Source organism: Cygnus atratus, chromosome Z, assembly GCF_013377495.2.
Source record: "Cygnus atratus isolate AKBS03 ecotype Queensland, Australia chromosome Z, CAtr_DNAZoo_HiC_assembly, whole genome shotgun sequence".
Classification (NCBI taxonomy): Eukaryota; Metazoa; Chordata; class Aves; order Anseriformes; family Anatidae; genus Cygnus; species Cygnus atratus.
In genome coordinates this window covers 15,055,260-15,083,028 of record NC_066396.1, presented here as the reverse complement: position 1 = coordinate 15,083,028, position 27,769 = coordinate 15,055,260, and the positions used below count along the sequence as shown (strand labels likewise).

The following is a 27,769-nucleotide window of genomic DNA, read 5'->3' as shown; positions in this document are numbered from 1 at the left end:
GAATTTATAAAAATCACTGTTTGATAAAAACTTGACATCATAATCTGAATTTTCAGAGAGTAATGCAGGATTTTGAGCAAATGCCTAAGAGTTCTAGTACAGCATGGAACAAGCAGATTTGTTAGTGAGCAAAAGAACAAGTTTATTGTCACCTTTGACTAGAAACTCTCCCTTAAATCCTACCAGAAGCAGGGTTCCTCAAGCTCGGCTTGCTGATGAACAGTGCAGGAAAGTTTTATGATGGAAAAAAGAATTCTTTCTATCATGCAACTTGGCAGCAATGGCTTATCCAATACATATCTGTCCCAAATAACACTGGCAGTGTATTCCAATTACTTAGCAAAGTAGCTGTGAAGGATATTATTGTCCTGTGCCTCACAAGGCAGGCTTGCTGCCAACTGGGTCATACAATAATCAACAAACCAGACTTCAGACAGGATGCTAGATCCCTCCTAGCTGCACCTACCATTGAAACAATTAAATACATTTGCACCATGTAGCACTGGACTGTCACTTCTTTATTAACAAACTGCTTAAGGGGGTCTGATCAGCAGCAAGATAACTTTAATGGCCTGACTTCATACTCTGCCACCCATCTTTAATTCATGTAAATCTTTCAGCTCACGCAACTGCCAGATAATTGCTTGAACAAAAGGAATAGCCTGTTTTTAGATTCCCTGGAATCTTGGGTTGGGTACATTATCCTTAAAACACAAGAAGAACCTGGCTTATTACTAATCCAACCCTGCACAGAGAGCACAATACATTCAAAACAACGCTGAAACACTCAAGTATTCCCCTCTTCCAAAGAAACAAAGAACAAAATCAAAACCCAACAGAATTCCTGCAGTGGTTCTGCCACGGTTTGGAAACCAGTGCCACGAGCGCAGCACTCTAAGCATCCTCTGAACACTCATGTCTGGCTGAGGTCTTTCTGAGCTTGCTGCAGAGCCTGCTATGCAGGCACGGCCAGGAATATGGCTGTGTTCCTAGCCACAAGAAGCGGATTGCTTCCAGGAGCTACCGTTTGGGAAATACAGACCGAATCTTTCACTCCAGTCCTACAGCCTATTCTACAACTCCTTTCTCAAAGCCACATTAAATTTCCCAATTAAAGATGCTGTAGGAATTCCCACAGCTATCAGGACAGATGAGAAATACTTTACTCGTAAGCATCTTTACTACCTGCTTGCTTGTCATTCAAACTGTCGGGTAGTCTGCAAACTATTAATAAACTCCTAGTTTATACATAAACAACTGTATTGGTATTGACTTTGAGTAATTTTAGAAAACAAATTCCCCCAGTGGTGGCTGCTGTTCCCTCTCAATCAGCATCAGCACCTGGCAACAAGCAATTTCACTGGGTAATCTTGGCAAAACTTACTTTGAATTTCCTTCACAACCTCTCAGTGCCAGACTGTACTAAGAACTGAAGATGAAAGAACATTGTTGTGGGTCTTCCTGGTCCCAAGATAATTATTTCCAATGGTTCACATGGCATTTCTTTACTTTTTCAACATTTTCTTAAATTCAGTACAATTAAGTGACTTTTCTACCTAGTGAATTGCTGGTAGCAACAGTTAGAAAAGCAGCCAACCTTTGATGTCAACAGATAGACCTATGAGACAAACAATGGCACGAAATACTAATGCCATATAAAACATAACCTAAGTTTGTAATGCTATCTGCAGAGAGTTCCCTACCAGTAAGGTCCTGCTTTGCTCTTCAGAAAGGAATTACCAGGACAGTTTTGAAACCATCATCCCTCACCCACCAGCAGCACACAGGTCTTAAGAAAAAGTGGAAAGAACCTGAGTATTCTGTTTGTTTTTACTGTTGGGAATGACAAAACAACATAGTAAGTGGCACTAGTACTTTTCTGTACTAGCTGAAGCACTCTGTGAAGAAAAAAACAAAGGAATGAATAGTTAAGAGCAGTAGGGGTCAAAAGTCAAGGCCCAAGGCCAAAGCTGCCAAAAATCAGCTATTTATAATGTAGAACCTCCAAAAACATTTGTGCTGTTCACTCAGCAGTATACACACACTCCATCTGTGAGCTACAGTACAAGAACTTACTACTGTACACATCTCCTTCCCTTAATGTATCCCACAAAGCTTATACAAATTAAAGAATCAATGCTAACCTGGAAGCACAGTTACAATTCAATGTACTTTTGGTTCTTTTTTTTATTGTTGCTTTTCAGATGTCTGAATTTCTCTTTTTAAGTTATTAACTACTTGTGTTGTTATAGTGCCTACAAGTGATTGCCAGCCAGCTGTGCTACAGACTGCACAAACCAAACAAAATGCAGATTAACACCCATCTTTCCTCAGAAGATGCCTTACTTCCTGCCAGTAACTGTTGTAATGAATCCAGGCTGCTTGCTCAGGCTTCCTGCTATTCTCCATTAGCTGGTTTCCAACTCCACCAGTGCCACACCTCCACCACCTTCTGCAGCTCTGCTCTCTTAAGGTCCCCTAATGTGTGGCCTTTATCATGCGCTGCTGCTTCTCTGCGGGCATCACAGGAAAGCATGTGCTGAATTCATATACAATTCCACAAACTCTAAGGCAGACTTCAATTTCTGCTCAGCAAGCCAGCAAGCGAGCAGCAGGGAAGGAATACAAGGCAGCTATGCTTGCAGACTGCTGAATGGGCAATTGAAGCCACGGCTGCCTTTTCCTTCGGCTGTGCACAGCTCAGCACTTTCCCAGAACTGGCTTCTCTATGCATTGTCTGGACGTGCTCCACAAGCCACAGTTTGCGAACAACTGCACTGCTTCTGTCTGGGAATTTTAATAACACTTTTTAAAAGCACCTATTTGTATTGTTACAGGAGTAATCAAAGCAAAGAACATTCAGGAAATACCGATCAACTACAGTATTAAGTAACATCACAAACACAGCATTCTGACACTGCCCTCCAGAGCCACCCTTCCAAAACACAATGATGTGGCGAGAGCTAGAGATCGTTCACTCGTCCTCTAAAAGAACCTGCTGTCAGTTCTTCCACATTTTTTCTAAGCCATGCATTGACTTCATGTTCAGTAAGCAATGGATCACCATTCTGATATTTGCCTGTATCAATTATTCAATATGACTGCTTAAAAACATTCAGAAGATGATAAGAAAATCAGCTATGGAAGCCTCTACAAGTAATCTGCCTTCTTACTCACAGTCAATATTGACAGTAACACAGCAAAGTTTGAATGCAATACTTCCTCCCTTCTCTGTTTAGCCAACTCATAGTAGTTTTTCCACAGAATATTCAGTAGGTCTAATGACTTTCATCATGGTAGACTACACTAGGGTGAAACTGGCACAGGTTTCCCAGAGAAGCTGTGGATGCCCTGTCCCTGGAAGTGCACAAGGTCAGGCTGGATGGGGCTTTAGGCAACCTGGTCTTGTGGGAGGTGTCCCTGCCTATGGCAGGGGGATTGCAACTAGGTGGTCTTTAAGGTCTCTTCCAACCTAAGGCATTCCATGATTCTATGAAACTGGCTGCAGCCACCCATTGGCTTGAAGGCTGCACACAGAGAGTGGAGGTCAATGGTTCTACGTCCAGGTGGAGACTAGTGACAAGTGGTGTCCCTCAGGGTTCTGTCCTGGGACTGGTGCTGTTTAATATCTTTATCAGTGACACAGACAGTGGGATCAAGTGCATCCTCAGCAAGTTTGAACATGACACCAAGATGAGTGGTGATCGATACACAAGAATGAAGGGATGCCATCCAGAGGGACCTGGACAAGCTTGAGAAGTGGGTCCATGTCAACCTGATGAGGTTCAACAAGTCCAAGCGCAAGGTGCTGCACCTGGGTCGGGGCAATCCCAGACATGAGCACAGACTGGCAGAAGAACCCACTGAGAGCAGCCCTGCAGAGAAGGACTTGGGGGCTCTGGTGGACAAAAGCTCGACATGAGCCAGCAGTGTGTGCCTGCAGCCCAGAAGGCCAACTGCGTCCTGGGCTGCACCAACAGAGGGGTGGGCAGCAGGTGGAGGGAGGGGATTGTGCCCCTCTGCTCTGCCTGTGTGAGGCCCCACCTGGAGTGCTGCGTCCTGGTCTGGGGCCACCAGCACAAGAAGGATGTGGGGCTGTTAGAGCAGGTCCAGAGAAGAGCCATGAGGATGATCAGAGAGCTGGAGCACCTCTCCTATGAGGACAGGCTGAGAGAGCTGGGGGTGTTCAGCCCGGAGAAGAGAAGGCTCTGGGGAGTCCTCATTGCAGCTTTCCAGTACCTAAAGGGGGATTACAGGAAAGCTAGAGAGGGACTTTTTGTGAGGCAGTGTAGTGAGAGGATAAAGGATAATGGCTTTAAACTGAAAGAAGGGAGATTTAGATTAGATATTAGGAAGAAATTCTTCACTCAGAGGGTGGTGAGGCCCTGGCACAGGTTGCCCAGGGAAGCTGTGGACGCCCCATCCCTGGCAGTGCTCAAGGCCAGGCTGGATGGGGCCTTGGGCAACCTGGTCTGGTGTGAGGTATCCCTGCCCATGGCAGGGGGGTTGAATTAGATGGTCTTTAACACCCCTTCCAACCCAAACCTTTCTATGATTCTATACAGGCCTTCCAACCTATGGTGCCTATGAAAATTGTCAATATAAAGCATGTTTAAATATGCTGTGATATAAACATGATGTATTCATAGAAGAGTTCATGCCCCTGCTAGAAAGTGATTAACGGTTCAAAATTAAATAAAACTTTACTTGACGTAGCATATTCACCTCTCAGTCTCAGGTTTTGGTCTGTGGCTCCAGAGGCCCAAGAGCCAGACCACTCCTAAACAGAGCAAGCAAAAAGCAACAGGAACAGGCAGCTGGTCGACCAAGAAGCCACAGCCAAGGTTGCATGACTGGGAACGCACGTACATCTCAGACTAATTTTCAAGGCACTTGGTGCATTCATGTGTTTGAGACCTGATTGCTGGGAAGGATGAGGATTTTTTTGCCAGTAAGGGTACAGTTCTGCTTCATATGGACAGGATTACCACATCATAGCCTCTTGTCAGATCTGGCGCCTGGGCAAGAACCTTTTAAATTTAGTTTTAAAAAATCCGTAAAGTAATAACTAACTGGTAAGAGAAACTTGTGCCAGCCTTAAGAACAAATGGTGGCAGTCATTCATGTTTAATGTCATCTTCAGTTTCTTCACGCTTCAGTATCAGGAAATGAAATGAAAGCTGCAATATGAACAAACTGTGTGTACCAACTGCTCACATATAAAATGAGTTGGTGAAAGACATCAGTTGTTTGATGCAAAAATACCATTGTTCCATTCCCTGTGTCTGGTTACAAGATGCTGCATTGACAGGCTCCTGCACAACACTGCAAGCAATATGCTTTCCATTTGGAAAGCACAGCAGTGCAAGCTTCTGGCAAAACAAACATTTCTACTCTTACCACAGATCTACCATGAAAATGGCATAGTCTTTTCAGTATGAAAAAATAAGAATCAGTATGAAAATATACTTTTGGGTGTAACTCAAGTTACATTCAAGTTTTCAAATTATCTTGAGGTTTTTTTTCTTTTCTTTTCTTTTTTTTTTTTTTTTATGTTTCAAGCCATCTCAAACACCCTTAAACAAATCATTACAGTTAGTCTTAAACATGCCTTTCTAATTATTGGTCCTATACTGTCTAGCCTTCACCTTAAAGTAGTACAACTGGAGTTCAAAGTATATAACTTCAGTACTTCCAGTACCATCCAACAACACCCCAGACTTTCATGTCCTGTTTTTTCTACTTACTCATATTTCCCTTTATTTCAGAAATTATCCACAATCTATATTCAGCACCTGGCTTTTGATCCTTCATAACATATAACTGACTTTCCTTCTCTGTATGATTTAGCAAACTGAAACACCTTTAGGACATGCTCATCCATTGTGGAAAACGTCTTCCCTCTTCAGCTCTGAGATCTCCTGTTGTTAACTGGGCACACAGCTACCTTAGGCCTGAAATAACATTCAAGCAATAGGACAAAATTCTTTGAAAACTGAATTACATCTGAAATTCATACCTTAGCACACAAAATAGTACAACTGCTTCTGTATGAAGGTTTTCGTTCTGTTGTTCAACATTAAAGTAAGCAATTAATGCACAGCATGAAAGTCACAAGGAGAGACTTTCTTCCTAAATCATACTTTATTTCTTTCTGATAGATGTACTTTTTATTTTCACTGGATCCATAAAGAACTGCCTTGGGTTCTTACAGAGAAAGTCCTCAGTGTACAGTAGTAGAAGAGAGGAAAAGGGTCCTGCAACGATTTTCACAATCTTTTTTGTTACTCTAATAAAACATTAGCTTATTTATAATTGGAAAAAAAATAGAACAGGCTAAAACAAATGCACAGGCACAACAGTAAACAGCATTGCTTTTTCCATCCTGGCATTATATGCATTCACCTATGTCACATGCTGCATCAAAGACACAAGTGTACAATGTATGGCTTATTTCCCTTGCATGTCCACACATGTCAGATGTGATCTACAGATACACACAAAAAGCCTGAAAAAAGTCAATGGTGTATAAAGATTCCTCACGCAAACGCTGCAGTCCCTGTTGCTCTGATGCAAGTTAGGCAGGTTGCTCACACCACTTGCACTCAAACAGGTAAATGCCACCTTCCTTAATGCCACCAGCTGCTGCGCCTGCAGTCAGCCGAAGCCTTAAGAGCGATCAGACAGTATCCTCTGTAGTTAACACACTTGTGCATGCCTCATGGTGGAGAAATTACACGTCACTGAAAAAAGGGCGCCTGAATCCTGCACAATCAAAGAAACCCATTCTCTTAAAGCTACCTATTATGTCAAGTAAGCTAGCTATTCAAGCAAAATACTTAACCAAAAACCAGCAGCAAGGAGGTGCAGGCTGCTTCTAGGGGAGTGAGTGCTTTTTCTGAAATGGCTTCTGAACTGATAATGGCCACCCGCGCTGAACGCACCTTTGTGCTGGAAGACACCGGAGCTCATCACATGCACCCACAAAAATAGCCCTCCTCTCCAGGAGGCTGTGGGGACATTTCTCTCTGTCCCAGGCTACGGTTCCCCTGTGCAGTACAAGCTGTCCTGCACCCACAGAGCTGGCCTGCTTACAGAGAGCTGGCAGTGACCGTATCACGTAACAGGTGCCTGCTGAGCAGTGCCACCACCACCCAGCTCGATTGAGCCCTGAGACTCACGGCCGCTCTCCAGAGGCTGGACACAAGCGCAGGACGCTGCTTCTCACAATCCCTCTGTCATCCTGCTGCAGTAGCATTGCAGCCGTGGGCACGAAGAGTTTGCCTATGCGTCCTGGACCGGCAGATTAGCACCGTCTGGAACAAGCGCAAGAAAAGCCTGAGTTTTGGCTGCCTGCAGTTTGGTTACAGGTGTTGATGAGCCAAGAACTTCTGCACAGGAATTTGGGAATAAAAGGCAGGATTTTCCAAAGCACACTGCAAATCGTTCCTGATAGCGGCTCCACTCACTGAGGCAAGCACGGAGCTACAACATGCCCTACAAACACTGAAAATCAGCCAGGAAGGCTGAAACCCCACCGAAAGCACTGCTGACAAGGCTTGATCTGTGCGTGCTCGGAGGTGCAGATGGGTGTGCAGAGCCTTGGAGCCCTGACCATGATGCGCTCTGTGCTGTTTACTTAACATTTGACTTAGCCCTTAGAGCTGCTCTGTGCTCGAGTTCACACTGTCGCAGTCAGTTCAAAAGCCGTAGTTTTCTTGATTTTTTTTGTAAGTACAAGTTCCATAGCATTCCCCAGACATACCTTTTGCTCTTACAGAGATATTGATATCTTCTTCCTACGACTACTCTCAGTAATCACATGCAAAGATACGCCAGCTCATCACTTCTAATTGCCCTCCTCCTCTCAATTGTTATGCCAGACCTTCCATACTACAGGCAGAACAGATGAAGCTTGGCCCCACATATCATCACACTCAGGCACCTTCAACTTGTCCAAAGCGAGGGACAAGAACCATCACAAGAACCAAGAAGGAATCTCACATTCTTACACTCCTTCATTCCCTTTTTGCAGCGTTACATGAAGTGACAAGCAATCTCTTGAGCAGTCAAAACATCAAACAGTTTGAGCTCTTCTGGATGAACACAGTATACTAGACATCACTCAAAATAATTACAAGTGACAAAGTAGGTTCATAGCACTGTTCATGAGCAAACGCAATTTAATATGCATTCAGTACCAAATTTAAACAATATTTGCAGTCATGCAGTAAAGGAAAGCCCACTGCACCAATTCATTCTCAAGGTAACACTGACAAACTCCTATATGTGAATGAAAAAGGCAGGCAAACAAAAAAACAACCATGAAATACAGCAGAAATCTGGCTGCTACCTGAACATTTGAGAGCAGCTAGGAATTCCAATTAGGCACACAGTTTGTGAAGTGAAGCAAAAATTGACAAGCACGCTCATATAACTGAGACCGCTAAAACAAAACGCGTTGGTTCTTTCCCTGTGTTTCTCACAGCCTACAAACTCTACAGTCAGACCATCTCCATCCACTCCCCACACTCCAGTAGACAAAAAAGGAGTTGTTCAGATGTATCAGTAAGGTTGTAGAGATGAGCTATGCATGGAATAAAGCACAAAACTGTTGCACGCTGGACAGCCACCTACGCATCTGTTCACAGAAGTGACCAATGCACATACAGTTTCTATTTGCAGGTTACCAACAATGCATCCTGAAGATGTACAGACATACGGAGCCAGCCCACATGGATTTAAACAAGAACACTATTTCACAGATGCAGTGGATTTTCAAGACTGGAAACAGCTGTTCAATGTTTCTACCTGGGAAAAAACAGGTAAAAGTACTTATGTCCTCCCCAGATTGTAGGCTCATCACACCTGAATGCCTGCTGCCACCGTAAAAGCTGCGATACTGAGCGCGTGCATCAGGCTGCACAGGGCTGCAAAGCGACAATAACCTGGGTACAAGCAAATTGACCCTTAGTGCTGTGCTTGAACAACTCCTGACAACAGGTCAGAATATGTTTTTTCTCCTACTGAAGGGCCCTGTTTTACCAATCTTATTTTCTCCTGAAGGAGCAAAACTTCAAGCTCAATTTAAGCACTTGAATGATGCAACACGATGGCGAGCAGACCGAGCTGTTATTAATAACCCAGCTCTTTCCAACTAACCCACAGAGTTATGTGTTAGCTGCTGACAAACCTGTATTGCACAAAATTACCCTGTGGAGCATCTGAAATATTACTTTATGTTTGGACTGACTACTTATAAACTGAGTTTGAGGACTGCAATGGACTTTTAGTATTTAAACAGCTTTTCGAGTTCTAAATGTCAATTATCTCCCTGTTATTATCCAATGTTTAAACGCTATCCAAAAGGAATTGATTATTCATATTTATATATCATCTTTGTTCTGGGATTACAAGCGTAAGCTTATTAAGTGATCACAGACAGAAATCTTTCTCCTTAATGACTGTAAAGCTGGTGAAGCATCTTCACTTCATACACTCTAAGTTTGACTTCCCAGACTGTGTACTCTACACAGTGATCAGTGCTTGATCCACAGGCTTAACTGGTCCAGCACTATCATACCCTAACACTGTGCATCTCTCTGAACGACTACAGAGGAGGTGAGACAGGAAAGCATAACTCCCTCCCCACCAGAGGAATGAGCACTGCGCTTATTCTCCCAGTGCACAGAAGTTGAGATTTTCTCCTAAATTTACCAGACCTCCACCTCTTTCCATCCGCACTCCCCATGCAGCATTTGTTGTCTCCACCACATCTCCACAGCTCTCCATACAGCCCCGTTCCCTCTCCTTCGCCCTTATCACCACGTTCACACACCGCGGTTCCCTTCCTCAAAACATCACCACTGCTTCTGCCACGCAGCAGGACAGACACTGGGCTGTGGAGCACGCTGCTGTACGCAACATTACCTTGTTCAGGTAAAACACTAAGTCCACTCCTACTGCAAAACGCCATGCTACTGCAGAGTGTTTCTGAAGTCTGTGTTAGCTTATTAGCAAAAACCCAAAGTTTCTGGTGATGACTTCCTTTTCAAATGAATACTTGCTTTCTAAATAGATATTCAATAAAATATCGTGCTTAGATGTATTTTGATTTCATAATCTGCAGCATATATGATATGGAAAACATCTCCCTCTGTCTGGAAACAGCCTTTATAATTTACTAGTAAAATGTATGTCTCCTACACTGAGAACTAGCTCCGGTAAGACGACGCTTGCTACACCTCTCATGAATTAAAATGATGTGTAAAACAAGCAACCACCTCACACCAAGAACTTAACTTGGGATTTGTATACAGTAAAGAAAGATTTCCCTTGCGATTACAATTGGAGCACAAAGTGTTCCTTCAAGCCCTGACATAAATCTGTTCCTGCCAAGCTCGTATCTCGTTGCATCAGCCTTTTGCCTTCACCACTGTTGTGGTGCCTGCTCTCTGCCTGCTTTCCTCACGCTGCCCTCTTCCTGCAATTACCAACCCAACTCCGCTGAGCCAAAGATTCATCTTTCCATCAGCTCTATAGGTGATGAAAAAATCAGCAACATCCTTTTAGTTAAAAGGAACCTGACCCTTTAACAAAACCGTTGTTCAGGGACTCCTGTGTGGACTTGTTACCACGCTGCTGTTATCCTTGCCTTGCCTTTCCCCAACAACTTTATCCCCTCTTTTTGTTACTAATATTTTTATTTATTTACAAAGCTTTGAATTTGTTTTGACACCTATCTTAAGACGGAAATTGCTTCACCTGGCTTGAGTGCAGGTGCTACCATGTTTGATAAACTATTTTTTTTAATTATTTTATTTTAGATAGCTTTTACTTTATTATCTTGCTTTCTCAGTGACAAGTATTCCCAACCTCTATTTTGTCCGTGAAAGTCTAGTATTTCAAATAAGATACAAAATCTTACATTTATTCAGCCCAATGCTCCCTTTAGTAGTGGAAAGTAAATACTCACTTCGATTAAAACAAAAACAAAAAAAACACAACAATTTCTGAAGCAAAAGGCATCTTTTTTTTAAAGAAGTAAGGCCTATCTTTAATGTATATACAAGAACAGAAACACATGTACAGTCAAGGGAAATAAAGCCCTGTAAGTGATACGGGCTAAAGGGACCGATCCAGACCATGGAACACAGAGATATCAACCCAGAAATAAGTGAATTTCCAGCAAAGATTTCTTCTACCCTTCCCTGCTGGAATCAGGCGCGGGAGGTCACCCGCAGCACCACACACCCGTTCGGCCAGCAAGGATGGGCAGAGCCGAGTTCCCTGCGCCCAGCCAGGGCACCCAGTGCTCTGCAGACACCCGGGCACTCACTGGGTGCTGTGCTGCCGTCCTGCAGGGCGCTACAGGCAGCAGCACCCCTGCAAAGGTGGACGCAGGGCCCCCGGGTTTATGCGACTGCACAGTGCTGCTCTGTGCAGCGTGCACATACCGACACCGGGAGACAGTGAGACGGCTCGCAGGAACGGAAACAAAGCTGGACCATACAGCGAGAATTTGGCTCGAGAATATCCAGCCGTGAGGTATCTGGGACTTCTGTGCACGTTAGAGTAAGTTTCAGCAGCTGTCTTCGTGAATTTAATAAAAGTACTACTACCACTTACTGGCAATTTTCAAAACGACTCCTTGGAGAAGCCATGCAAACCATCTTGTTTGTAAATCCCTTATAATTATTAAAACACGCTAACGTCCTGAATTAACACAGCGAGCAGCAACTCCAGTGCTGCCAGACTGAGATGCGGTGGAGATGAAGGACACTGCATTCCTACTTAAACATTTCAAGCTGCCCGAAAAACTTTTCAGCAATACTCATTTTTATTGCTCGGAACCACAAAACATCTCACTTGCAGCCCTCTGTAATCTCGGCATTGCAAATAGCAGCTCTCAAATACATAAGGAATAAAACTTACCAGACCTCTTTACACTGATCCCTTCCCAACTGCACTTTCAGCACTGGCGCGAGCAGCCCAGCCTGTGCTACCACCGGGAGCCCTCTGCATTTAAGCACCTATTTATCCGGGGAGCGATTTCAGTTTTTCCTACCCAAACGCTCGCTTAAAGGTTCACAGGATTTATAGCACGGGATGCGATTCGGGCGGCAGTTTTTTCAGCTGCTTCACCCTTGCTCCTGCTGTATTCGACAACATCGGCTACTCCCCCCAACACCTTCTGCGCCGTGTGTTTACGCCTGTTTTTATCAACATCCCCCCCCAGGGTTTTCTCCCCGAGGACCACACACACCGAGATGCATAACCGAGCGGAAAAAGTTGGGCTTTGGTCGCTGCCGGTCTTTTTGCGGGGAGGAAAAAAGGCGCTGCCCGCCGCTCCGTCCCCGCGGGGGGAGAGCCCCCCGGGGCAGCCCCCTGCCCGCTCGCCGCCCGGCCGCTACTCACCGGCCGCTCACAAACTTCCCCCGACTCGCCCCTCCGCCGCCGCCGCCGCCCGCCCCGCCTCGGGCGCCATCGGCCCCACCGGGGCACGGCGGCGCCGGCGGGCACGGCGCTGCCTCGGCCGGGCCGGTGCCGACTCGCGGGGAGGGAACGGAGCCGCTCGCAGCCGCGCTGAGCGCCGCCGCCCTCGTCCTTCCCCCCCCCTCCCCGGAGGGCGGGCGGGCAGAGCGGGGCCGCCCCTCACCGCCGCCGGGCCGGGACTCACTTTGCTGCCCCCCCTCCGCCTGCCCTCAGCGGCTTCTTCTTCTTCCTCCTCCTCCTCCTCGTCTTCGTCTTCCCCCTGCCATGGCCGCGACAGCACGCCGGCCGTCAGCCGCGGGGGGGACGAGGCGAGGGAGCGGGGCCGGCGGCGGGCGGGGGGGGCATGGCCGCGGGGAGGGGCCGGCGGCGGGGCCCCGGCAGCGGCGATGGCCGCCGGGGCGCTGAGGAGAGGCGAGGCGAGGCGAGGAGCGGGGCCGTGCGGCTCCGTCTAGGGGAGGAGGCGGCACACTGCAGCGCGTCCTGACGGAGGGCACGGCGGGAGGGTGGACGGGGTCCCCGCACCGCTGCCGCCACCGCCGCTGCCACTACAGCCACCGCAGCCACCTCAGGGTGCCCCGCGACCTGAACCCGGCCGCCTCCCGGGTTTGGGCTGGGGAAGGCGGCAAACCCCTCAGGCAGCCCGCAGTGCTGCCTGAGGGGTGCCTCAGTGCCTTCCTCCACCCATCATGTGGCACAGGACGGGAGCTGTAGGGACATCGTAGCTCGCCCTTGTTCCCTGCTGTGGTACGATGGGCACGAACACTTGTGTCTCCACATGGAAGTTGTTGGGTTACAGGGGCCAGGTGTGGTGCTGTTCCTGGCAGCCCACGCTGCCCGAGTCAGCACTGCCCTTGTTCTTGCACCGGTGCTCATGTGTCTGATACTGCTTGGCTTTGGGGAGCTGGTGTGTCTCAAAATCTGACCTGCGAATAAGAAGTGTGCCCAGGTGGCCAAAAAGGCCCAACAGCATCTTGGCTTGTATTAGGAATAGTCCAGCCAGCAGGAGCAGTGAGGTGATCGTCCCCCTGTACTCTGCTCTGGTGAGGCCGCACCTCGAGTGCTGTGTTCAGTTTTGGGTCCCTCAGTACAAGAAGGACATCGAGGCCGTGGACCATGTCCAGAGAAGGGCTACGAAGCTGGTGAAGGGCCTGGAACACAAGTCCTGTGAGGAGCGGCTGAGGGAACTGGGGTTGTTTAGTCTGGAGAAGAGGAGGCTGAGGGGAGACCTTATTGCTCTCTACAACTGCCTGAAAGGAAGCTGTGGGGAGCTGGGGGTTGGCGTCTTCTCACAGGTAACTAGTGATAGGACTAGAGGGAATGGCCTCAAGTTGCACCAGGGGAGGTTCAGGCTGGAAATGAGGAGACATTTCTTCTCAGAAAGAGCAGTCAGGCATTGGAACGGGTTGCCCAGGGAGGTGGTGGAGTCACCGTCCCTGGGAGCGCTCAAGGAAAGGTTGGACGTGGTGCTTAGGGACATGGTTTAGTGGGTGACATTGGTGGTAGGGGGATGGTTGGACCAGGTGATCTTGGAGGTCTTTTCCAACCTTTATGATTCTATGATAAATGATCAGTCCTCAGGCAAGCTCTCCCTTCAGGCTGTCTCTCTGTTCATCTCATGTAAGTGCCAGACCAAATGAGAGGGCAAAAATACACAGCTGGGGCAGAATGGGCAGTGAGGTGTGACCTCATTGATTTTGGATTGGCATAAGGGAATTGAAATCTAACATGTCAATAACTAACTGCCAGAAGTCTCACAAGGGCTTTAAACTAAGTGCTTTCAGGGCATGAAGACACATCTTCCTTATTCCTACATCAGAACCATCTACTGCCTTTCCCTCACTTCAAAAATCATGGAAACAGAACTCTGTATTTTCTCAAGAGTCTCAAGTGATAGAATAGCTTGTCCATTAACACACATGCAATGGACACATTTTCAATTCTTACCACTGGTTAGGGGATTCACATCAGCATCTCCCAGGAGATGCTTGTGCTGCCAAGCCTGTGGTCGTTCCAGAGGCCTTTCATTCTTATTTCCTGCTGCTGAAGCTATGGGAGAGTGTAATTAGTAACTCATGGGGTTAGAAACTGCAATCACAAACCTGATCCTGACCCTGTAGTTTTGTGGTTTGGAGCACTCCGTTAGAAAAGGCAGAGTTGTATTCCAGCTCTAGAGATGTTTATGGTGTTTAGCACAACATTCTTGTACCATAATGAGAACATATCTCAGATTATTGCAAACTATGTCAGCCCAGTAGCAGTGATAGTTGAGTATCTAAAAGAGCAGACAGAGGAACCAGGGAAAATACTTTACTGCTCTCTCCTTGTATGTACAAATAAGCATAGATAATTATAAATCAGTAGACTTGTATATTACTGATTTATGCCTTCCTGCAGTTACTTTGTACTAGATAATGTTTTTTAATGCTTCATATGGCAAGTGGTTTAGTTTCACAGTGATTTACGTCAAGCACAGTTCACTGCCAGCCAGACCAGATTTAGGCAAAAGCAGCCTAAGTAATTTTCAGTCGGCAGGCTTATTGGGATTTGGGTAGGGCTGGGAGGTCAGGAGACACATAAGAGTGTAGGTAAGTGCTGTTTTGGGGTCCTGGCTTGTGATAGCAAAGGGGCTTTGCAGGGTTGGAGGTCATCAGTACACAGGTAGGAGAGGTTTGAACATTTGTGAAATAAATTAGCTAAAGATGGAAGACAAGAGAATTTGACTTTTTTTTTTTTTAATAATTAAGACTTTGCCCATAAATTAAGCTTCAAGTCTCCACACTGTCTACAGCTAGTCCTGAAGATGCAAAACACAATGGTGTGCATGTTACATGTCTGTAGGATAAACATCTTGAATTTTCTTCATTGCTTCAGTAAAACAAAGTAGTATAATACATGGTCAGTGATCTTATTGAAAAAAGTCTGATCTTATTTTAATTATTTTTAATAACTGTTATACTCAGTTTCAGTGAAGGATTTAGGGGCTTCTGTGATTCACTTATTCTGTTCTGCTAGCTTGTGGTTGTATTTTAATCATTACCAGAAATTAGTTTCAGAACGTGTACCTTACAGAGCACAAATCTTAAGTTTAGCCCTACAACAATGTAGGAATAGATAATGTTCTTTATATATCCATTAGGAAACATATGCCTCTTTAACTACATATAATTTCACATATGCCTATGTATGTCACTGTTTTTCCCCCTCCCCCTTCATTTATGGTGTATTATCACTCATCCAGATCCTCTCCAAACCCCTTAGCAAGCCTGGAAAATTAAGTCTGACTAGCATACACTTGATAAAAGATACCTGAATGTTGACCATTTATTCTGACATTTTGTTTTTCTGCAAAATATCCAACAGTACCAACGTCAGCTAACATAAGTATTCTCTTCTCTGTACACTCAGTGTCCACTTCAATCCTTTCCAAAGAGTAGTGTTGAATGTCATCTCCATTCTGAACATGATGCTATGGAACCAGGCACAGCAGAAAAAAAAATGATGACTGAATCTGGTTGTGCTTTCTATTTATGTTACTGTATAATGCAATGTTTATCAACAGGATGTCAAATGGGATTCTAACAACTCAGCTCATAGTTCTTCATCTGGAAGAGGTTCCTTCATTTTAAAGTGACTACAGCTAGTGCTCCTTAGATGAGGATTGGCAGTACTTCTGCAAGACTATCTGTGAACGCTTATTGTAAGTGCTGGCTTAAGTCTGTGCTTGTACAGTGTAAGAGTAGCTATGTCATTAAAGTTTGTCACAGGTGGAGTTACACTGGTCAAACTCTGGCTGCTTGGTTTAGCAGGCGATAACATCCTATAGATAGAAAAAGCTTCATTAGTGCATACATACATTTCTAAAACAGTGTAAAGGGCTCCACATGTAGGGTCCGTGCTAGAAAAAGGGGTTTCTTTAGCTGGTGCAGTTTATGCTGGAAGGAAATATTGACTTTTTTGCTGCTGGGCATTTTGCCAATAGGCTATTGCAAAACGCACTCTTAATTGATATTTCTCTGCTTGCTGAGAGGCTCTGAGGGCTAGTGTGAATAGTTCAAAATTCCATTCTGCATGCAGTTTAAGTGACTATGAATGTGTTTCTCTTGCGTGAGGAACTACTTATATTAATGAGAAAAACAGTTTTTATTTTTCAAAACTGCATGAAAAACTGTAGGAGACTGAAATTAAATACAGACATTGTTCATATTCCACATTCTTATCCACAGCTTCAGTCTGTGTTTTTATCTATTTTCTTTGCTCTGACAGCAAAGATCTTGGAGGATCTCAGGAGGTCCCTTGTCGCACCTCCACACAAGGCAGGGCCAGTGAAGAGGTCAGACCTGGTTGCTCTGGGCTTTACCCACTTGGGTTTCCAAGGATGGAGCGTGCTCAACATCTTGGGGCAACCTGTTTCACTGCTGCTCTGTCCTCACCTTTTTCTTTTCCCTCCAGTCTGAATCTTCCCCTGTCAACTTATGCCCACCATCTCTTGTCCTGCTGCCTTGCACAGCTGTGAAGAGCCTGGCTCCATCTTCTCAGTGAACTGCTCACTGAGGTAGGGGTAAGCTGCTCTGAGGTGCCCCCAAAACCGTTCCTTCTTCAGGTTGAAGCAGCCCCATGCATCAAGCTGCCCTTGCAAGGTGGTTGCTCCAGCCCCTGTGCATCCTGGTGGCCCTCTGCTAGGCTCACTTTATTTTGGCAACGTCTCTCTTGGATGGACAGGTGGCAAAGCCGTATGCAGTTCTTGGGATGTCCTCTCATGGGTGCCAAATAAAGGGGGATAAACATTTCTTACAATCTTCTGGCTGTGCTCACCTTCTCAGAGCTTGTAGTGCTGTTGCTCTTAACTGCTGCCACAGCAGCTGCCAGGACACTTGGATGGACCATCAAGTCCACCAGGTCCCTTTCAGCAGGACTGCTCCCGACGCAGTCAGTCCTCAGCTTGTATCACCGTTTGGGCTTCTTTCTTCCCAGGGCAGCATTTTCGCATTTGTCCAGGCAGAATTTCACACAGTTCCCATCAGGCCATTCCTCCAGCCTGTCTAGGTCCTGCAGCTGGAAGACAGCCCTGCACTGGAGTGCACTGACTGGTCTCTCCAGTCTGGTGTTATCTGCAGGCTTGATGAGAGTGTACATTACCTCCTCCAGGTCATTGGTATAGACATTAAGCAGGAAAGGTACCATAGATCCTGTGAGACTCCACTGTTACTGGCCTCCAGGCATAAGGACTATGGATCTGTATTTTTTCAGTAATATAACATCTTTCTCCACTTAATGTCCACTGATCTTATTTGGATGGTAAGGGAAAAATGGGGGACATAAGAGGAACAGGTTAGTATTGTAGAGTGAGATAGAGACTGGTTCACATAAATGTTTGTTTACCCAACCACCCATTATATATTGACTTCAGAAAAAAAAAAAAAGTCTACTTGTGCTGTGTGAAACTTAACTGATAATCTCAATATGGAGTAAATCAATCTCCTAAGCACACATTATGTGTTCCATGGAGCTTTCTGTTTATAGAATAGGTGCAAGTCAAATTTCTGTTCGGTAGGTAGGTTATGGCCTCCTCTCTTCTCACTTCACTGTCTTCATGTTCTCTATTAATCCAAGATACAAGAATAACTGAAATAAGAGAAGCATACTTTTAATCTAAACCTACATCATAAATGGAATTGCAGAAAAAGTTTTGTTACGGCACACTACCACTTACCGCAAAAAGGAAACCACACTAATAAGAGGCATATCCCAGCCATGATCAGACTTGTACCCAGAGCGGTACCAAAAACACAGTGCTAGCTGTATGCAAAAGTAAAAACAATGTTTAATAGCAGCTCTGCTCTCAGCCTCTGGATATGTGGAAAATTTTAGGTTGTGGGTTGTCTGGGTTACTTCCGTTAAAGCTACAGAGCAAAGCTCCCCCGAGTACTTTGTATTAAAGCAGAATAATTACATAGCCAACAAATATCTGTGGAAACAGAATTTTCTTTTTTTTTTTTTTTTTTTAAACAAAACAACAAAAAACAACAACAACAACAAACAACTAACCTCCAAGGAATCAATGTGAACATGCATGCAGGAGAGAAAGGCACAGGCGAAGTGAGAAAGGAAAATGAAAGAACACCGTGCTGCAGCATGCAGCCTCTTGCTCTCTCTTTCTGCTGTTTCTAAGGCATCTATCATGCCATTATCTACAGCTAATATAAACTGGAGACCTAGCAGACTCTGTAATGAATATATTGACTTTCTGGTACTCTGTGAAAAGAAAAGTGACGATGTAAGTATTTTGCTTTTTTTGTTTGTGAAGAAGGGAGATGGAGGAGAGTAGAAGTGAAGGTTTTGATTCACCCAATATATTCAGAGCCCTTTTTGGAAGGCAAGGAATTTCACACCCGGTGTCCTAGCCCACTTTCAGCACTAAGCAGTCTATCCTGCACCCTATCTGTACATTAGCCAGAAGAATTGCTGCAAATGAACAATGACAAACATTAGTTATTTTTAAGAGAAATAATGTCTAAATCACAAACGTGCAGACAGCTATGCTCCAGAATACAGTGGGTGTCCAGAGATATCTTTATGTTCAGGGATGGCTATCTCAGCCTTGGTGAACAAAATGCATTTTAGTGCTAACTACACATCCCAGTTCAATGTGTAGGGGCTCTAGGCATCTCACTCTGGGACCCGCTTACCTTGATTGCCCAAGACAGGTATTCACTGAAGTGCTAAAGGGGATCTGATCTGTTGAGTTTGAGGTACTATCTCATATCTTCTACCACCCTCTGTGTATCTGAGATACCCTATGGTACCTAACATAACCCAAAATGTCTGTTGCAGTTTCCTGAATTCCATCCTTAGTCTTCTCAGTGCTTGCTGGATGTTGTGAACCAGGCACATATGCAAAACTGGACTCCAGAGCCTGAGACCACTTCCTACATCTATGAGTCTACACTGGCTTCCATTTCTTTCTGCTAATAGTACAAGTTTAGGCATCCAATGAAACTTCTGCCTAAAATACTAGTCTCTGAAGTGTCTCAAAAGTTTAAACACATTAAACAAGATTGTCTTGGATTGTTTTCCTCTACTTAGCTTACTAAATTCTGGCATGTTAAAGTCCTGTCTGGTTTGCTTTTCAAAGAATTTTGCATTTTATTGCCCAGAACATGCACTCATTGTCTGCCCACATTTTATGAGCATTTTCCTATAACTCTTGTTACATATTCCACCCCTTCCACAAGTTCTTTTGTCAGATTTAGGTGGAAAGGAGAGAATTTCAAGCAGAGACTGTATCTGGTTGATCAGGATACTCAAATTCGCTTTAAGCTAAGCAGTAGCATTACCATGCAAAAAGCAACAGACAAGATTTTGACCAAGGTCACAGTGTGTAAAGCAGGAAATTTAAATTTCGTGGGGTAGTTGAAGAATGAGAATGAAACCACAGAAAACACTGTTTGTTGTTTTCATAAGGCTGTTAGTTCCTGGAACAGTAGCACCCTTCAATTTAAAATGCAGCTTAAAGTCCATAATTGACAGCTCTTAAGTGTACGTGATGGCAAGGAATTCAAGTCGGTCTGATAGAGTATGTATTGTTGTCTTTTGTGCAGAACTGATAGGCTTACTATTAAGGATGACATGAACCTTCTGAACAGCATGTGTTTTCTGTTTGTTTGTTTTTCACATCAAGTGACCATTCTGAGAAAAATCTAACATCAGTAGAGGAAAATCTTGTTGATATTATTCTGTTAAAGTGTCATTTAAATGCTCTAAAAATAATTGTCTTTGAAAACAGAATCTTATTTATATACACAAAGTTCATAATAATAAGTGAGATAGCACTTTGACTCTTCCAAAACGCAACATTCATTCACGTGCTTCCCACCCCTATCCTGTAGTATGAACTTCACCATCTAATCAGGTGTAAAACCCGGACCCGCTGGTCTTCAGTTCCTGGGATCATCCCCAAAATCGTTTTTTGCAGATGGGATTACACTTATTTCTTCAGAAATCTTAATTGCACCATAACTACCTTGCAATCAAAATGCAGATCTCTGGACTGCGTCTCTTTTGCTTGAAAAATCTCTGTCCTACTTCTTCAAGGTCCTCCCATGGACTTCCATTCAACTTGTAAAAAATGGTTTGGCTGTTCATCCACATGATCTGATGTCCTTTAGCCCTCAACCACTGCCTGGGTGAAATTGTTGCATAAGATTATTTTAAACTTGTTTCATCTTGCGTGCTTGCACTTTGATGATTCTCAGTACAAATAACTGTACTGAAGGGCAGTGACGGCAAGAATCAGCTGATAAAGGAATGACCTCAGGAGTCATCCAGTTCAGAATGTCCAGCCTTTCTGATTAATGGATCTGCATAACAATGTTTTGATTTGGACAGAAGCCATGGGATGCATACCGTGTGCCTTGGAGAGGCCAAGGACCAGGAGTCATATGAGCAACAATTTTCTTATGGGACTACAGAGTTCCATCATGGGATGGGGCCAAGCTGAATATAAAGCAGGGTTCCAGGAAAATAGGTGATTTCAGTCTAAATAAGATCTGATGACTACTATTTTTCATAGATGGAGACTCAGATCCAGCCGTAGCTCCCATACCAGAGCAGACTATCTGCTCATCATGTTCTTGGAATGCTTCACATTTCATCACTTTGACATGGTAACATTTGGATTGCTGTTGAGCCAAGTGCAGTTGAAACTTACAGGTGACCTACTCCTGATGTGCATACCAGAGCAAGATTAATTGTCCCTACCTAATTCTTCATACTTACTTGACTAGTTTTTCTAAGAAGTCTCAGTGGTAAAGACCTCCCTACCTACCAAAGCCACCTATATCAGACCTCCACAAATTTACAATTAGAATGTTTTCCCACATGCCTAACCCTTTTTCTTACTACAATTTAAATTCCTGAATTCTTCTATCCACAGTAGAAACTGTGGTCATTATTTCCAAGCTCTTCTTCTTTTACCTCCCCCCTCCCTTTTTTTTTTTTTTTAAGGCACCTATTTTTGTCCTTTTCCAGTATTAGACATCCATCTTTCATGAATTCTCAAGTTATAGATAATCTGATTACTTCACCTAATTCTTAAAATATACCAGGTCGTGGTCTATCTGTTGAGAACATTTTGTCACTCTCTCTCATTCTCTTTTTACCCTGTTTTAGATTGAATTCTTAACCCTTTGTCATGAATGTTAATTATGCTAGTCATGTGCATGCAGCTCACATGCAAAAGAGGTTTTAAATACTCTAAACATTGTTGGATCATCAATTTACATGTCATCGCCTTACACCCTTTCCTCTGAGAGACAGGAAAAACAAGTAGTGTTTTCCTTGCTGTTCCTTATTATTAACGCACCTTAACTTTTGAGGACTTTTGTAATTGTATATGGGTTTTGTGCCTGTTTTTCTGATTGTTTTTATACACGTGCTCTTATTTTATATGCTTTAGAATTTGATCTGATTTCCACTTACACATGCAACTTTGTGAGCTTGAGGTCAGTTAAAAGCTTCTGGCTTACCTGAATTCATCTCTCATTACTTTTCCCCTTTGATAGGGATAGCTTGTGCTTCCTGCCACAAGAAATGATTTACATTTTCCTTTCGCTTTGTTATTGACTTGAGTGGATAGAAGTTTGCCTGCTTGAAGTCCATGGTTTTCTTGTTTTCTGTATTTTCCTTTCTGAGGACTGTGAACTCTGTAATTTCATAGGCATTGTCTCCAAGTTGCCTTTCATCATCAGATTCTCAAACAATTACCCTTTACTGGTAAGAACCACATCTAGAAGAGCCTCTTCTCTGTCTGCTTTTTCTACTGCACCAGAAATGGTGACCAGTGCTTTTCCATTTAGAGCTTGCTAATCAATCTGTCCTGATGTTTTCCATTCCTAACAGTCCTTTGGACAGCTAAAGTCTCTGACTCTCTAGCCCCGTGCATTGAATAATTTGTCATATGGCTCACAAAAAAAGGCTTCCACAGCAGACATTTTCAGATGAGGTGTTTGGACTAGCAATGGTAGCAGTCATGTTTCACTGTTACACAGATCCTTTCTCTGAGTCTGACTTTTTCTCACCTCTGGAATTCAGAACCAGTGCAGAGCTGTATCCTTTAATAGTAAAGAGCCCTATTATGTGAATTATCATGCTCATAAGCCTATGCTTTGCCAACATTTTTTTTTTTTTTTTTTTGTGGTTGTGGTTTAGGTTTCCCTGGTCCTTGTATTACTTCCCACATTTCCTTATACTTTTTACTTGGCTTGTCACAATCCTTCTACCTCCATGCATTATTTTTTTTTAAAGTATTTTAAAATCTGCTTTATGTACTTGAAATGATCACATACATACAGAGTGACATATATAAAATTAAATCTAGGCATGTTACTTTCTGTTCTTTCCTGAAGGTTATGATTTTTTTTGTTTTTTACTTAAGGATTTGTATATTTTTGATCAAATGAACAAAAATAATATGAAAAAAACAAACAGGGTAATCAGCTTTCGTAATCCAACTTCTATGCCAGTTGCATGTTTCTGTTCTCTGTGGTGGTGGTGTAGTCAAATTGTTGTTGTTTTGTTTTGTTTTTTTTTTGTTTTTTTTTAATTGTTATTGGCTTGAGACCAATACACTTTAGACAGCAGCCCTGAAGTCATTTGCAAATACCATTTAAATGGCTTCAACACAGTGTCAGTGATATTTACCTAGTGTGAGTTTTATTTATTTCTTTTAAAACGAAACAGCTCTAACACCTGTGTGAAGCACCAGCAGACATGTCCTTTCCAGTTCCCTTTAACAGCACTCGATAACATTCCTTCGATCCTGACACTTGTAAACAGATGCTTAGATATCCAGCCAGCCAAAACCTCTGACACAGACCACATCTAGAAATAGCTTGTACAGAAATACGACGCAACAACCCCAAGCAGAGCTACAGGCTGGGAGATGAGTGGTTGGAAAGCTGCCTGGCCGAGAAGGACCTGGGAGTATTGGTTGATAGTCGGCTGAATATGAGCCAGCAGTGTGCTCAGGTGGCCAAGAAGGCCAACAGCATCCTGGCCTGTATAAGAAGCAGTGTGGCCAGCAGGTCTAGGGAGGTGATTGTCCCCCTGTACTCGGCTCTGGTGAGGCCGCACCTCGAGTACTGTGTTCAGTTTTGGGCCCCTCGCTACAGGAAGGACATGGACGTGCTCGAGCGAGTCCAGAGAAGGGCGACCAAGCTGGTGAGGGGTCTGGAGAACAAGTCTTACGAGGAGCGGCTGAGGGAGCTGGGCTTGTTCAGCCTGGAGAAGAGGAGGCTCAGGGGCGACCTTATCGCTCTCTACAGTTACCTTAAAGGAAGCTGTAGTGAGGTGGGGGTTGGTCTGTTCTCCCACGTGCCTGGTGACAGGACGAGGGGGAATGGGCTAAAGTTGCGCCAGGGGAGTTTTAGGTTGGATGTTAGGAAGAACTTCTTTACCGAAAGGGTTATTAAGCATTGGAACGGGCTGCCCAGGGAGGTGGTGGAGTCGCCATCCCTGGAGGTCTTTAAAAGACGTTTAGATGTAGAGCTTAGTGATATGGTTTAGTGGAGTACTTAGTGTTAGGTCGGAGGTTGGACTCGATGATCTTGAGGTCTCTTCCAACCTAGAAATCTGTGTCTGTGTCTGTGTCTGTGTCTGTGAAATAATCCCGTAAGTCAGTTGACACAGCCAAGAGGAGGGCCCTGAAGCGTTGAGAGACTTGTGCTCCTTGCATGTGCACTGCATAGTAAGAATCCCACCTACTTCCACCCCAGTGATCGTGTTCATGACTTCATGTGTACTATTATACGCTCACTACACAACATGTTTGCATGCACTTCCTTTCAAAAGGAACTGTCACAGAACTGCCATTTCCCATTTTCATAAATTTGTTTACTTTGATAAAGCAGTTTTCAGCTGTTACCCCTGCCACAAGACGACGTGAGGAGGAGGCCAGCAGCTGTGTCTCTGTCCCACACCGAGGGCACAGGGTTAAAGTTCTGTTTGTCTCTGCCTTCCCCCGCAGATCAATCTATGCCTGGCTAAATTGTCTGTACAGATGTGCTGCTGGAATATTTCATTTGGGTTCTTGATGCTTAAATTAAAATATGAAAGAAGCCACTAATATTCCTGAAGGCAGAGAACTTCACAGGAAGTTTATAATTCTGGAAGCCTATCACATGATAAAGCGTAGCTTCTGTAATTTGCAGAACATAGACAGTTTTGTACACCATACAGAAAAAAACGGAAAAATCAGCACCAAGGTTTCATAGCTGCCTGAAGGACTGGAACCTCCAACTTCTCTCCATCTATCTGTTGTGGAGAAAGCATGAGTAGCATACAGCTGAGTAGGATGAGTTGGGGCAGGCAGGACAAGAATTACAACAGTAAGATTACTGTCTTTTCATATGTGCATATATATCAGTGGTTCCAATAAAATACTGTTGTAGCTGTAAATCTACTCACATGTTGGGACTGACTCATTTTTTCCCCCAGATGTGCCAGTTTTAGTGAAGTTTATAGAGACAGCAAGAACAGAGATGGAAGGAAAGTTTTGAATAATTGTCAAAAAAGCGAAACAGACACGTTTCCCAACCCATAGAATGAGATACATAGCCTACACACACCCTGACACATGGGTAACATGAGATGCAAGCACACCATTGACTCTCAACTGCTTAGTCATGTGGAAAAGAGGGAAGGATGCAGTTAAGGTGCAGGGGTTAGTCCACTATTTCCAGCTACTGTGTCATCCAAACATCTCGAACTTTTTCAAACTCCATATTAAGCAACACAGGGTTGAGTTTTGGGGCGTCAGAACTTGGGTTCTCTAGTAGTTACACATGTTCTTCTCATTTCAACCTGAAGACATTCATGGCCTGCAAAAGTCCACTTTTTGTGTATCAAAACTGTCCTTTACCTGAAATTACTCACCTTCTCCCTAGTGCTTCTCCCAGGCATATTAATAGTTACCTTATTGCTTTTTTTTTCCCCTCAGCTTTCACTTTGTTTTTCATCAAACTGCTTTAGTCCCCTCTCAGGGAAGAGGCTGCTGCAATAGCTATAGCAGGAGATTTCCCCGTTTGGGCTTTGAACTTCATTTTTCTAATAATCCAATTGCTGAGCTGACCAAACACTTTGAAACTTCTGAGAATTCTCTGAATTTCTAAGAATGTCATTCAAAATCTGCCCATGTGAGCATCAGTTGTCACCTCAGTTTTGCTGCTGAGGACCCAAGCCTAAAACTTTTCTTTTTTTTTTTTTTTTTTTGGGGGGGGGGGGGGGTTGGGGTGACACACCCCACATGCTTTGCTCCCATATATTGGATTTGGCTGCTCTGGAATCACAAAACCTGAAATCCCAGCCGCAGATGTCAGCCCCTGGTGTGGTCAGTCTGCTGAAACTTGTGTGTGTGGTGAAAGCACCCACCCATTCGGGGAGGCTCCCAGCAACTCAGCTCAGTTCTGCTGAAGCATCACGGAGCCTGCAGGTTTCATATCACATGTTCCAGGGTTCAGTGAATTGTTCCTTTTGTCGTCTTAATACTTCTAATCTCTGTACAAAATCCCTTATCTGATCCATCTTTCTGTCAATTTTGGTCCTTTAGAGCAGGCCACAGTCACTGCAGTGCTTGATAGAGCTGGCAGTTGTTGGAGGAAGAGAGGCCATGCCACACAGCACACAAAACAGGCCTTGGAGGCCCTGACAGGAGGATGGGGATGTATGTACCACAATTCAATGAGCAGCACTGACAAAGCTGTGTGCAGTCATCAGTTCTGTACTCCCTTTTCATCTTGCACTCAATCCCATCCTCTCCGCTTTAACACAAATATTTTTCCCACATTGCTAAACAAAACAGGGCGGGGTGATGAGTTCACTTACTGGGGCCTAAACTCACCCACATCATTTAACACACTCCTTGGCATAGTTTTGGCCTGAGTCAGTAAGTCCTAAATAACACCAGGGAGAAACACTTGCTAGAAACTGGTCCCAGTAGACAACGAGGAGCTGACTAAGCCACCAGGGCTGGCTCCTTTCTCTTACGCTGTCCTCCAGCACTATCCCAGCAGCTGAATCCCCAGGTATGCAGCATAGTACATGTCAAGGGTATGCAACAAATGCCCTCACTTTCTTACTATGAAAACACTGGTCTGGCAGACCGAAACTTGAGCCTTCACACAATTTTAACCACCACACAGAAAGAGTCATTATGCTATACAAATGCTGGATGGGGGCCCAGAGGAAACCCATGACCAAAAGCTATGTCGTGTGGGCATTGCCCATCTGCGACCAGTTCTGTTTCACTTAGTTGTACAGATATAGCTATGGTCATCTTCCTTCTTGGGCTGTCTTTAATTAACTTCCATAATTTAAAACTCAGAGTGAAAATAACTTTTTTTTTTTTTAATTATTATACTATATCCAAACATCTACCAGTTGCCTGTCTCCGTAACTCAAGCAAAAGCTTGCTTTGAGCCAGTGCACTCAGCTTTTAAGTGGTGCTTCGTGTAAGGTTCTGACAGTTCTCCCAGATGGTGTCCTCCAGCCACAACTCTCCTACCCCCACTCCTGACACAGATTTTGGAAATCACAGTTCAGAAGTACACAGCTGGAATTAAAAGTACTGGTGCAGCTGTCCTCATTGTCTTCAATCACCCCTTTCAGCTGCTGCATCCTATATCAGGCCTAGCTTTCTGGAAGTCTGTTCCATGTAAAAGGAAAACATTAATGTTTATTTATATTAATATTATTTGCAAACCTTTGCCAGCATTCTCAGATCCCACCTCTCCTTCCCTACTTTCAGCTGCACAGCTCTGCTGCACTTCAGCTTAATATTCTCAGGGAGGCTGAGGCTCCTTGTGATAGTTCCCAGACCCCTCCTGTAATCAAACTATAAATTCCAAAGACTTGTTGGAAGAATGTCTCTTATCTGGTCACTGATCTGATTATTTGTCTCTGCACCCATGACAGCAATACCTTGTACTCCTGTGCTGTTTTATCAGAAGTCAGTTAAGTTCTTCCCTATTGCATGGGAGGGGGAGGGAGAGGAATTATCTTCCTTTTCCATTTTTCAAGGATTTTTTTTTAAATTTATTTTTCTTTTCCTCAAGCCTCTTAAAGATACAGGATTGAAAGATTCATCTGAATAAGTATGTTAGAGGAGAAGAGACAGCGAAGATATTAGTCAGAAACAAAGATTTAAGGCTACTTTGAATTGTCTTGTTCATTTATATCGTTGAAATAAAAGCTGTGAATTCTTAAAGCAAGGAGATAGATA

The 27,769-nt window shown here is 44.1% G+C and overlaps 1 protein-coding gene across 4 annotated transcripts in view; it reads right to left on the bottom strand.

The window, feature by feature from the left end:
- GHR (growth hormone receptor) overlaps positions 1–12,895 on the bottom strand; it is a 138,218-nt gene extending 125,323 nt beyond the window's left edge. Inside the window, exon 1 of one of the 4 annotated variants that reach the window (XM_035566134.1) lies at positions 12,680–12,895. The gene's annotated coding sequence lies outside the window, so the exon portion shown is untranslated. Of the gene's footprint in view, positions 1–11,934; positions 12,069–12,417; positions 12,566–12,679 lie in introns of those variants that run through there. The other 3 variants (XM_035566135.2, XM_050716400.1, XM_050716399.1) reach the window with 3 other exon arrangements.
- Positions 12,896–27,769: the final 14,874 nt, after the last annotated feature.